Genomic DNA, 12,136 nt, shown 5'->3' with positions numbered 1-12,136 from the left:
GAATATTAGCGCTGTAGGTTAACATGTTGGAGCAATAAGTAAGCAGGGATTTTACAAAACTTAAAAAGGATCTTGTCATGAGAAAATGTGACAATTTTGGTGCTGATCAACAATGTAGTTTCAGACAAGAAGATCTTTGAATATTTTGCGCAAATCCAACGTGGTGGGCAAACCAACCGTCCAATTGATTTTCAACGTTTTTTTTTTTTTTTTTTTTTTTTTTTTTTTATAGGACATTCATGCGCTATCTGCTGCCATTGTCAGTTCTCCATCTTAAGTCGTTTTTGTCGAGTTTTGAAAATTGTCCAATAGATCTAGCCTTGTGGACAAACTGTGAACTTTCTCACCAAAGGACCACCAGTCTGGTACTCTACCGAAGGGATGAGTTGAGTTTAGCAGGTGTCTGAAGAGGTGTGTCTTGAGGAGGTGCCGGAAGGTGGTCAGAGACTGGGCAGTCCCGACATCCATAGGAAGGTTGCTCCACCACTGCTGGGCGAGGGTGGAGAAGGAGCGGGCTCTGGAGGCAGGAGAGCGTAGACAAGGTACAGACAGTCTTCTAGTGCTGGCGGAGCAGTCAGGTGGGGGTGTAGGGAGAGATGAGGGTCTGGAGGTAGCATCGGTAGGCGAGAGCAAGAGTCTTGAACTGGATGCGAGCGGTGATCGGGAGCCAGTGGAGAGAGTGGAGAAGTGGATTGTGGGAAAAGCGAGGCAGAGAGAGCACCAGGCGAGCAGTGAAGTTCTGGATGAGCTGGAGTGGACGGGTGGCGGGCGCAGGGAGGCTGGCCAGCCAGGAGGGATTTGCAGTAGTCTAGAGGGCAGAGTACCACAGCCTGAACGAGGAGTTGCATGGAGTTGTTAGTGAGGAAGGGTCGGATTGTTCGTATGTTGCTCAGAAATAAATGGCAGGTGCGTGCTAGAGTGGAGATGTGCTGGGATTAGGAGAGGCAGGGGTCCAGGGTTACTCTGAGGTTCTTGGCTGAGGAGGGGGAGAGAACATGGTAGATTCCAGAGGAATGGAGATAGAGATCAGAGGAGGGGTAAGATGAGGAGGGGAAGAAAAGGAGGTCAGATTTAGAGAGGTTGAGTTTGACCTGGCACGACTCGACCTCACCCTCTCATTATGATGGTGTGTGGGGGTGGGTTAAAATTAGGTTGTATTATGTTTATTTATTTTTATTTTTTTTAAACTAAGCTTTGTGTCTTTTGAATAAAAACAGTTTCCCCTTCCCGCTGGCATGTACTGTCTGTTGCTTGTACATACAGCCATGACGTACTAGACTGCCCACTGAGTTTCCCCTGCGCTTTCGGTGTTAATAGTGGTCTGCGGTGACTGCACAGGGACGCACAAGGAGGCGGCATGCGCGGGTTGCTGGGCAAAAAAAATCTTGGAACCACATGACAGCTGTGTTACTTCTTGACACAACATTTAACCAATCATAGAGTTGAAGGGGCGGGTTTTCTCTGTTAAGCACTTCGAGAGGCTAAAACGTTAAAAATAACTGCTAAAAAATAACCAATTATTTTACAACATTTATTTAATTAACACCTTACCTGGTGTTTAGCTCACCAAATCCATCCTCCTCTTTTTCATTGTGAACTTGTCGAGCACTTATAGGTCTCGGGTTTACAACAGCTGTTTAAAGCACGATTCCCACAGGACAAAAAAATAGCCTTTTCCGAGCTACAATAACCATTTCGTCCTTTGAGTGATATGCATTTCCATACATATCTTCAAAAGCACAGTTATAAAAAAAAAATAAAACCACTCATTTTTTTAAGTCGCCAACTATGTTTTGTATTTTCTATAATATCTATATTAATCTTAGACTCATCGCACATCAGTTTGAACAATACGTGCACACGTGTTCTCCAACATGTGTTGCTGAGGCGGCGTGATGCAAACAGCTCACGGGTCAGAGGTTATCTTACATTGTTGGCAAGGGGGTTTACAGTGTCGCTGACAGCATTCCCTTTAAGGCTAAAATGCGCGCATTTTTTTCCCTGGGTAGTAAGTGTTATTTTCTAATTGCTTATGCCTCAAAAGTATAGAAAATAAATGGCTATTATTCCCCACAAACTTTGCTTTTGTGACCAGGACAGAGATATCAGAGATACAAGTTGTAAGAGCAGAGGCAGCAGAGCAATGTTGGGTTTAGAATGAATATAGATTTGGGTGTCATCAGCATAAAATGATAATTCAAACCATGTGATCTAAGAATGTGGCCTAGAGGTAACACGTACATGCTAAATAAAAGGGGGCCCAAAATACAGCCTTGAGGAACAGCAGATGTAACTGACCCAACTTCAGAACTAAACCCACCCAGGGATATGAATTGTTGACGTCCTGTTAGATATGAGCTAAACCATTTAAGAGCAGTGCCAGAGACCAAATAAACACTCTAATCTGTCTAGTAGGATCTCATGAGTTACAGTATCAAATGCGGCACTAAGATCCGGTAGAATCTAAATTGATATAGCACTTGAGTCTGCAGCCATTAAAAGATCATTGGTGACTTTAACAAGATGTCAAAAACCAGATTGAAGAGGTTCATAAAGCATGTTAGCAGTAAAATAACAATTTAATTGCTCACTGACAGCAAGTTCAAGTACATAAAAATGAAAGGCGCTATATAAAAATAAAGATTATTATTATTACTATATCAGGTGTGGTTTTGTAAGATATTTGGGTTAGGTTTTCACAGGCGTCCAGTCAAAGTTCCCTCCCTCTGAGACAATGACAACAAGTTCTGCTGCTGAGAGTGCTGGAAGGCGCTAAACAGCGTTAAGGGGAAGCAGCATTCCTTTTTATACAAAATTTGACTTGTCCTTATTAACAAATGGAATGATGCATAAGATCTATACATTTGCCAGAAATAGTAATGAGACAGAACGATATGTAACTCTTGGTTTACAACATCTTAAATCATAACTTCAGTCTCGATACTAGAAATATGCAGCATAAACAGTATTTCAAATGCACAATATGCACTTCTATAAATAACATGATTAGTGTGAGTAGAAACTCTGCTAGGTGTACGCAGGATAAATTTAAAAGGCATGTTTTTACTTGCAAGCAGACAGCAGTGACATAGATGGTATGACTGGTCAAACGTCACAGGGCAGCTCAGATAGTGCACACACTCACAGGGCTAGTAGTAGTAGCATCAATACAATGCAACTATGCTAAACCATTTAAATACATGGATTTGCAATATAGAATGGAATACTTGAATAATTTCAAAATATCACTATTTCCAATGGGAAAACGGGCAAATGTGTGTCTTTTCGTTCACATAAAGTCAGAAAAAAACAACATGAATCCTCAATCGAGACATCAGGTAAACCTATTATTTTGAGACCATTCTTACAAAGCATTAGCATAAGCGTATTTGTATCTGTTTTGCAGCTGATTCTGTGATTTCCCTCTGTAAAAATGCGCATCACATTTGTGCAGAGCTCGGTCACCAGCGAATCTACTGCCTGGTACAGGGTGGGCAAAGCAAGCGTCTGGCGATTCTGCCACTATTGAACACTAAAATCAGTGAAGCACAGTCTTCCTGCATTATTTGGAAGTATAAATACTCCGGTAAACATAAAAAAAAATCACTTTACTTATACTTTGACGGTTTTTGTTTTATTTCCCTTTTAAAAAATGACCATTACAGAAATCATCTCAAATGTTTTGAAACTGGTAAAAATGTAAATCAGCACATTAGTTGAAAATACACATTTAAGTGTATAGTAATTGAAGAAGATGTACCATGTCCATTATTTTTATTTTTTTATTTGCGAGTTTATTCATCATGTGACTTCACTCCATGTCTCTGCTGAAACTCAACATGGCGGCTGCACAAAACGAAGAAAAACAAGAAATGTTTCAGTAAGACAGAGTTAAAAGAAATCTGATTATTTATATGAGATTCGCGTGATCATGTACGAGTCAATACCATTAAATATCATAATTAGGTCCGGCAAACACAGCGTGTGCGACTTATCCTCCTATGGGAGTGCGCATCATGAATGTAGTCATTTTGAAATCGTTGTACGATTATCAGTTATGAATCAAAATATAAAACTATATATTCACATACAATTATATCAACTACAAGTGCGTATCAAAATATTTATGTATGTCTGAGTTGAGTTTGTTTTACTAAGGTCTAATGGCAACACAACGAAACGTGCCATATTAAAAAATATAAATTTCTTCAAATATAAAACCAACCTCACGCAATAAGATTTTTTAAAATTTTATTTTAGCATTAGTCTTGATTGCAAAGTGCACACAAACACCCATAAGCAGTCGATTTTATTATATAATAGGTGCATTTTTTATGAAGAGCGTACAATGCAGTTTAGACTTAGCCGCTGTGTCATAATCCGTGGCACTGGGGGGTACGCTCTTTATTTTGGACTGGACACAAAAGGAATAGTACACAGTACCCTTTGACCTTTTAATCCCCTTTGGCCGGAAGAAAATCCACAATCAGAACATTAAAAAAAATTAAAATAAATAAATAACCCAATTTAAATATTTGGGGCGCTTTTTTAACATCATAACCACCTACAAACAACACAAAAATTACACAATTGGTAGGTATAGGTATCATGAAAACATAAACGTTTTTGAATTATTAACCAACCTTTTGTGGCCTTGGAGATAGAGGGGTTGGATTTATTCAGTCTTTGCTAGGTTGATAACTCACAACGATCATTGACACAAATCAGTCATTTACATATTTGCTGGGCGGACTTAGTGCACAGCTGACGGGGCTCACCTGCGGCTGCATCGGTGCCACACCTACCCGATTCATTTTAGATATGTTTAAGTTAAATGAAAACAGTTTGCAAAAGCCAGTTCATTGTTTATTTTCTTAAAATCTAAAATTACGATTCACCTCCCTATCATGATGCCAGTAGACAAAGGGAATAAGAAACCAAATAAGACGGCAATAACGACAAAGCACTGCATTCTTCTATGCTGAAAAACTAAGACCCAACGTACTGCGCTCAAGGCGGAGCTTTCCTGAAGTAAGCAAAATTAATTACGTATTCCCTTATTGTTTACTTTTTTCTTTTCATGTTACCTGCCTTTAATGATGCTATAATGTGCTATTTTAAACCATGATCATTTATTAATTGAGTTATGTTTTCTGATGAGCTCAAAACTATTTTTTCTAGCTATACAATTCTTAAAGGAAATTGATCACTTGACTGTGTAAAGGATGTAGTCACTACACTACACACCGTTGATTTCAGAAAGACATTCTGTCTGGAGACACAACTCTTTTAAATCTTGCAATTTACACTGCAGAATTAGGAAAGAAACAATTGAGAGGATTATTTATGCGTTTACATTAAAAGGGGCGCTATTTAAATTACAATCGGGTAATACACAGAAGTGAACCTGTTTTAGAGCAACGAGTCAGTCAACACGCCTTTATCAGTGTTTCATATTTTATCCTGGTTATTATTATAATGCCAGTAAAATGCTAAATTTAATGTGTGGAATACTGTACATAGGATTACTCTCACATAACATTGCTGGACTGCTACTAAACTGTTTCATATTTATTGTTAATGTAAATGCCAGCAATAAGCTAAACATGCATTTTCAAAACACCTTTATTTGTAGACTGAACGAACTACTTACTGTGTTAGTGGAAGACTGTAAATATCATTCTCACAGCTGTGCAGAACATTTGGTTTTCTGAACTGTTGTAGTATACTTCTTAGGTTTTCCTGCTTATTTTAATGCCAGCAATGAGCCAAGTGATGTCTATAAACATTATGAAAGATTTGAAGTGACTTCAGGTGCTTTACTTACTATTACGGCAACAAGTCTGATTGAATTGTAGTAATATTTATTACATTTACTTATTTTAACTACCAATGTTGTGTTCAAATGCCATATTTAATTATTAATACATTGATAAAAAGTGGGAACAAATGGAATTGGCCATTTTTGAAAAATGGAATTTGGTATTCCCAACAATGGAACAGTTAGTAGCACTAAAGGTAGTTACAACTGAAGGCAGTGCAGACGCCGGTGTTTTATGCAGTAGTATAAAGCAATTTTATGCAGGCCACCAGTTAAGCATGCAGTTTATATCTATGATAACAAACTGACAGGGCTGCATAGGATCAGAGGATGTTTCAAAATCAGAGGCAGAGCAACAATAAATGTCTTGTTTAAATTTAAAGTAAATTGTAAAATTGTTGAGATACTTGTGTTGGAATATTGTTTCAAAATTGTATAATGCAACAAAAATATATTAAAAGGGTTAATGCGTGGCCGAAGGTTTCTCACTGATAATTTCGAGTTTCTCAGTCAAAACAGCAAGTTTCTCAGTATGTAAAAAGCTTAGAGGGAACACTGGTCGTGACAGTTTATTTGTGCTTCTACTGAAGAAGGAAAAAAAGTAGCGGTAACGCCACCTACATTTTCCACACAAAAAAATAGTTTGCTACTGTAAAAGCTGCTGTAAAATAAGTAACTCACAGCAAAGCTACCAAAAAAAGTAGCTTGCTACAGTAGCATTGCTATTATTAGCTCGCTACTCCCCAACGCTGCATATATACTTTGGTAAGCAACTGGTTATTTATTTATTAATTTGTCTAACTATGTTACACTTGACCTAATTGGATAAGTATGTTAATTGTTATGCACTTGAATGAACAACCAACCACATTTAATCATAATATGTTTTCTAAAAATACCAAAATTAGAAAGTATAACTCACCTGATAAACAAATGCTAGTAGTACATTTAGTTTTTAGTTTTTATTTACAGCCACTGGCTACAAGCCATGTATTATATCTAGAGCGTAGGATTTCGGTTTTAACGAATAAAAAATGATAAAACACCCCCCCTATACAAAGAAACATGAATCAGTGTATATTCAATAAACACCAGAACAACATTGGAAATGGTTACTCAATTCACGCTGACTTGACCCCTTTCCTCATGAAAAAAATATGATAATATAACCTGCAAATAATAAATATCTTTCCCAGTGGAGGTGCGATGTTCATCCTTCCTGAATTATATCTCACATTGATTCATTCTGAATACTTTCAACCATCTCAACTACTGAGTGACAGTAAATTCCTACATTTCTACTAGAGGACTGTACATGCTTGTGAGATTTAAAATTAGATTACAATTACAATCGTTCTTGCTCGGAGACTTAAAGCTATATTACAGTTCGATAGGGTTGATTTACAAGCTTGTGGAATTTAAAACAGAATTGCAAATTGTGGCAAAATGAAAGAAAATGCCTAAACACACAAAAACTCCAGAAGAATATGCCCGTGACCATAAGGATTTTGTTGTGGAAGACAACAAAGGAAAGAATGTACAAGTGAAGTTTTGCAAGTACTGTCAAGTTACACAATACATATTATGACAGGCATTTTAGAAAGTAACCGAAAGAATTTTGGAAAGTAACCGAAAACAACAATTTGAAAGTGAAAGCCCTGGAATTTATTTATTTATTTATTATTTATTTATTTTACATAAAACAAAAAAAATTGCTAAAAATAAGCACCGAAAATGAAATTAATAAAAACAGAAAAACAGAAACCCTAATTATATCACACATGGCGCATGTCCTTTCTTTTCTTGAAGAATGCTGATAGCTTAGCATTTAGCACAGAAATCACAGCACAGACCACTTGTACACAGGTATGCTCTGTACAACTTAGTCCCATTGAAAACATGACAGGATTGCCACTAGGAAATACCACGTTTATCCCAGTCTGTGAAAGCTAAATGTAAGGCCCTATGAAATCCGCGTTAACGAGAACACGGACGGAATCACGGAATCCCAAAAATAACACAAAATCCAGTGCTGTGTGGAAAGAAAAATAACAGAAAAATGCATTTGGCAGTAGAGCATTAAAGAGTTTCTACACTTATAACTTTAAAATCAGTTTCAAAGCGCTTTTCAAAATGTCTGCTTTAGTGCACTGGGGTTTGAGATCCGTCCTCTAAATCACTGCAGGAAGAAGATCCCACTGATCAACAGAGGCAGCGACTAAATGGGGATCGACAAAACCCGGCAAAATCTGGCGGATCGGCAACACTGCATGGTGAGTGTAATTTCCAAAATTGTTTGACTACCAATAATATACGCTTCACTATCTATACTGGAATCAGTTTATATTAGTTTAGTGATTGTCTGTTATGGCCTATAATACCCACTTCTGTCATGTTGTGTCTCTGATCACAGGTCACAGAACAGCAAACCAGTGACAGTGACACTTTGAAATCTTTTCAAAGACGATACTTTACAACAGTTTACAGTAGACATAAGGATTGATAAGATGGCATTATATAATAAAGCAGATAAAACAACTTCAGCAATGAAAATTGAAAAATAAACATTTCTTTACTCACCATTACATCAGTGGTAGAAATTTTCTGATGCAGTGAAGTTTGAATAGTTGATTGTAATCCTGAAATGCACACACAATAATTAAAGTCTCTATATAATTTTAGTGAGTGAGTGCTGTTATTATGACCATATGCTTCTGTCAAAAATAGTAATGTAAGTGAAAAACACAGACAAGCCACAGTCCTCAAAGCAATTTGCTCTGAATAGGCGTTCCATAGCAATTTTGTCCCCGCCTGTGTTGTCTTTATTGACATAAATTTTTCAGCAGCACGATAATTGCTGGATGAATCAGCTTTTCTGATAACCATGATCTTAAATTGCATCATAACGTCTTCGTAATCCCTTTGATACTTGACCCCTTTTCAATCCACTCTGTTCCACATGATCACTGCAGCTAGTTTTATCTATTTTCATTACTGTATAATGTACTCAATACACTTTCGCAACAGCCTTGACTTGACAGGTAAGTTGCATTTGCAAATCTTATTTTCATAAAAAAAAAAAATAATAACCTTTCCTTATATGTAGATCTATATGGATAGATATATATTATACGGTGGTGACACACACACATCGTACGCGCGCGTGACCACTGGTGTGTGTGTGTGTGTGTGTGTGTGTGTGTGTGCGTGTGCGCGCTTCCGTGCATGCGTGTGTGTAAATAATAAAAAAACATTTGACTTGAACGGAAGGTACCGCATCTGACTTTTTTTAATATGTGCCATACACAAGTACATATATTAAATTTCAGATTTAAAATGTGTACATCATGTATTTCTCTTATGCATTTTATATTTCTCAATATATGTACCTTATCTTTTAAATGTATTAATGATATATTTAACATTTATACACATTTATATATTTTAAATACATAAAACATATATTTACCATATATCTAACATATTTTTCATATCTAGAAAAGGGGCCAATTTTGGTGTATGAAATGTATAAAATATCTTTAACATATTCTTTTTAATTCAGCAATGTGTATACACACTGATGAAGGCTTTTTGGCTGAAACATGTCTGTGACTTTCCCTATGGATTAGAATTTTAATCTGTTTGTTCTTCAAAAAATGAAGCTGTGAAATAAAGAATAAATAATGAAAATGGCTTTTTGGAATTAAATAGTCTTCTTTATGAGTGCAGTGTTCTATGGACTTGATGTTATTAATTGTGGACTTTACAACGAAAGAAATGGTTATAACAAAATAGTTCATTGCTGCCTGCCAAATGGAGGTGGAAAAGAAATTCGACCATAATGCAATGATTTCTGTACAAGAAAAAAAAAAAAAAAAAAAAAAAAAAAAACAGTTGAAAACTTCAATTCTGAGTTGCAAAAGTTCAAGATTAAGAGATTCCAATATGATACACTGGATTGTAAAAACAATAAAATCTATGTCTGGCTGTCAAGTGGTTACGGAGACAGAACTATGGGAGTGGACGGTCTAAGGTTAAAATCGTAAATATATCGGGAGCAGAGTCTTCCACTTCACTGGAGTCTTCTGGATCAATGGCCTCCTCAACCTCCATATCTTTTTTAGCTCCAATACAAAGTTCATATCAGATTTCTCAACCATAAAATTCAGCACCAAGAGAAGGGGGAAGAGAGGGGGAAAGAAGAATAAAAAGGTCAAAAGAAACTTTCTCAATGAAGATGTAGTTTTTAATTTGTCCAGCAAAGAACTTTCTACTGATCAAGTGACTGTACGAACTAAAGGTCTTTCTTTTGTACCAACTACTGTTACAGATCCTTTTCTAGATAAAACAGAGCTATTAAAGTTCTTTAGGAATATTAAGTCAATGCCTAAAGAACCAACGAACTATACCCATTTTAAACCTGAGTAAATGTATGCCATCTGTGACCAATGCTTCTGTTAATAGTTTCTGTAGATTGGTGGAGGGTGATATTGATGAGGAATTGACAAATCAAAGTAATCCACATACCTATAAAATTTGAATAAGATCGAAAGAATGGCACTTCATGAGTTAATGACTGTGTGGTGCAGTAGTGATGCAGCGCAGTAATTAAACAGACAGAGCCCTGTAATCCAGTCTGGAACAGTGAACTTTATTTTATATTCCAGGTCTGGTGACCTAGACTGCACGGGGTAAACAATAACAGGATTGCAGTCCCAACTAATAAACACCCACAATAATACATACACGGTCACCAGTCCTGGGTGCGTGCAGTAGTGCTCGTGGTGGGTGATACAGTTTATTTAGTGACTATTGGTGAAGTGCCTTTCCAGCTTAGTGCTGGCCCTTGGTGACAGCTCCAGAACTGTGCTAGATGTCTGGTAACGTGCAAGACAAAACAAATAAAACACTCAGTATTTTTTTACTTTAGGAACGGGGTCTCTCACAGTCCTTCTCACTTTATTTACACAAACCAGTGCAAAGGAACAGATTACGATTCTCCAGTCCCTTTTATGCTGTCACACACGACCCCTTGGTAAACGAGTGCAACCGCCTCTGCAATCTGTGGCTGAAACGTCATTTCCCTTCTGGGTCAATGTGTTACTACAACGGAGTCTCACCCCCTTCCTGGCTGGCCAACCTCCCTTGAACCCTGGGAAACAACTGTCAGGCCAGCCTGTCCAGGGAACCCTGTTCTCTCAGCAGTCTGACAGGTCGGGAGGGTGATTTACAACAAAGAATTATTGTATTTCTGACTGATAAAGAAATTATTATAAAACCAGCTGATAAGGTTGGGTCTATAGTTATTCAGGATATAATTACTATCGCAGGGGGCATGACTAAGGGTATAATTGGGGATGTGACGATGTAATCTATTCCTCTGATGTGGTTATGAGAAAAACCGAGAAAGGAAACGGTCTGTGAAAAGTGTATTGTAAGTGTTAAGTGTTTTGTTTTTTGTGGAAACTAACTGTCTGTGTTTGTCACTGATAGATGGCTAACACAAACCGAGAGCTGTTGCTACAGGACAGCATTATGCCCAGACTACACTTCACGACCTTGCCTTGTACCGCACCTGCACTAAGAGCACTCACTTCAGGAGAAGTGACCGTGTCTGTGTTGTGTGTTATTCTTTGTATTATTATTTCAGGACTGAACTCTGTGGTTTATAAGCTGGCAATACACATTGTTGTGTAGAGCCAGCCTTACTATTTAACCGGTTACAAAACAGGAAACAGAGAAATAAAGAACTGTTTTGAACCGTGAGCTTTAGTGTGTGTCATTGTTGGAGCACCTGCATCACCTGTACACTGCAAACCACATGATCACAATGACACACCTGGTATTCTGATTAATAGTACTTGAAGTTACCATAAAAAAGCTAATTATATTTTTCAATTCCCTGTTTTTGTACCTGCTACAGTAACTATTTTTCTGTTGAATTCTGGAAAGCCTCCAAAGAAATATTTACATTTATCTTTTCAATGCTATTTAAATTTATTGACTAAAAGAACCAGTTAAACATTTTTGTATCTTTTGTATTTTTTTATCCTGAAAACTCGGCATAGAAACTAAAACATGAGCCAATTAAATATTATGGAGGAAAAACAACATTTTCGTGCCAGATTGTGCTAGACCAGCGGTTCTCAAACTAGGGCGCGCCTCCCAAGGGAGTCGCGACAAGGTGTCAAAGGAGGAGCGCGAGCAGAGTGTCCTTTTCTTTTTTTGGAGGTTGGATGATTTGAAAAAAAATAACAAATTATTATATTTTAAATGTATTATATTTAAAAATAACTCATAAAATAACGCAAAAAG

At 37.2% G+C, this 12,136-nt stretch overlaps 1 protein-coding gene and 1 long non-coding RNA gene across 3 annotated transcripts in view; one reads left to right on the top strand and one right to left on the bottom strand.

Moving 5' to 3' along the window:
- LOC121320452 (interleukin-1 receptor type 1-like) overlaps window positions 1–12,136 on the bottom strand; it is a 51,799-nt gene that overhangs the window by 22,201 nt on the left and 17,462 nt on the right. The window contains 1 exon segment of the mRNA XM_041258787.1: window positions 8,402–8,460. The gene's annotated coding sequence lies outside the window, so the exon portion shown is untranslated.
- Window positions 3,928–11,550, top strand: LOC121320455. 2 transcript variants are annotated; one of them, XR_005950851.1, is made up of 3 exons: window positions 3,928–5,031; window positions 7,968–8,094; window positions 11,315–11,550. It is a non-coding gene; the product is annotated as an uncharacterized LOC121320455 (long non-coding RNA). The 2 variants fall into 2 exon arrangements; XR_005950850.1 differs by having other exon boundaries at window positions 3,932–5,031; window positions 8,007–8,094.

This window comes from Polyodon spathula, chromosome 9 (assembly GCF_017654505.1).
Source record: "Polyodon spathula isolate WHYD16114869_AA chromosome 9, ASM1765450v1, whole genome shotgun sequence".
In the NCBI taxonomy this organism is placed as follows: domain Eukaryota; kingdom Metazoa; phylum Chordata; class Actinopteri; order Acipenseriformes; family Polyodontidae; genus Polyodon; species Polyodon spathula.
This window is presented reverse-complemented; position numbering and strand designations above follow the sequence as displayed.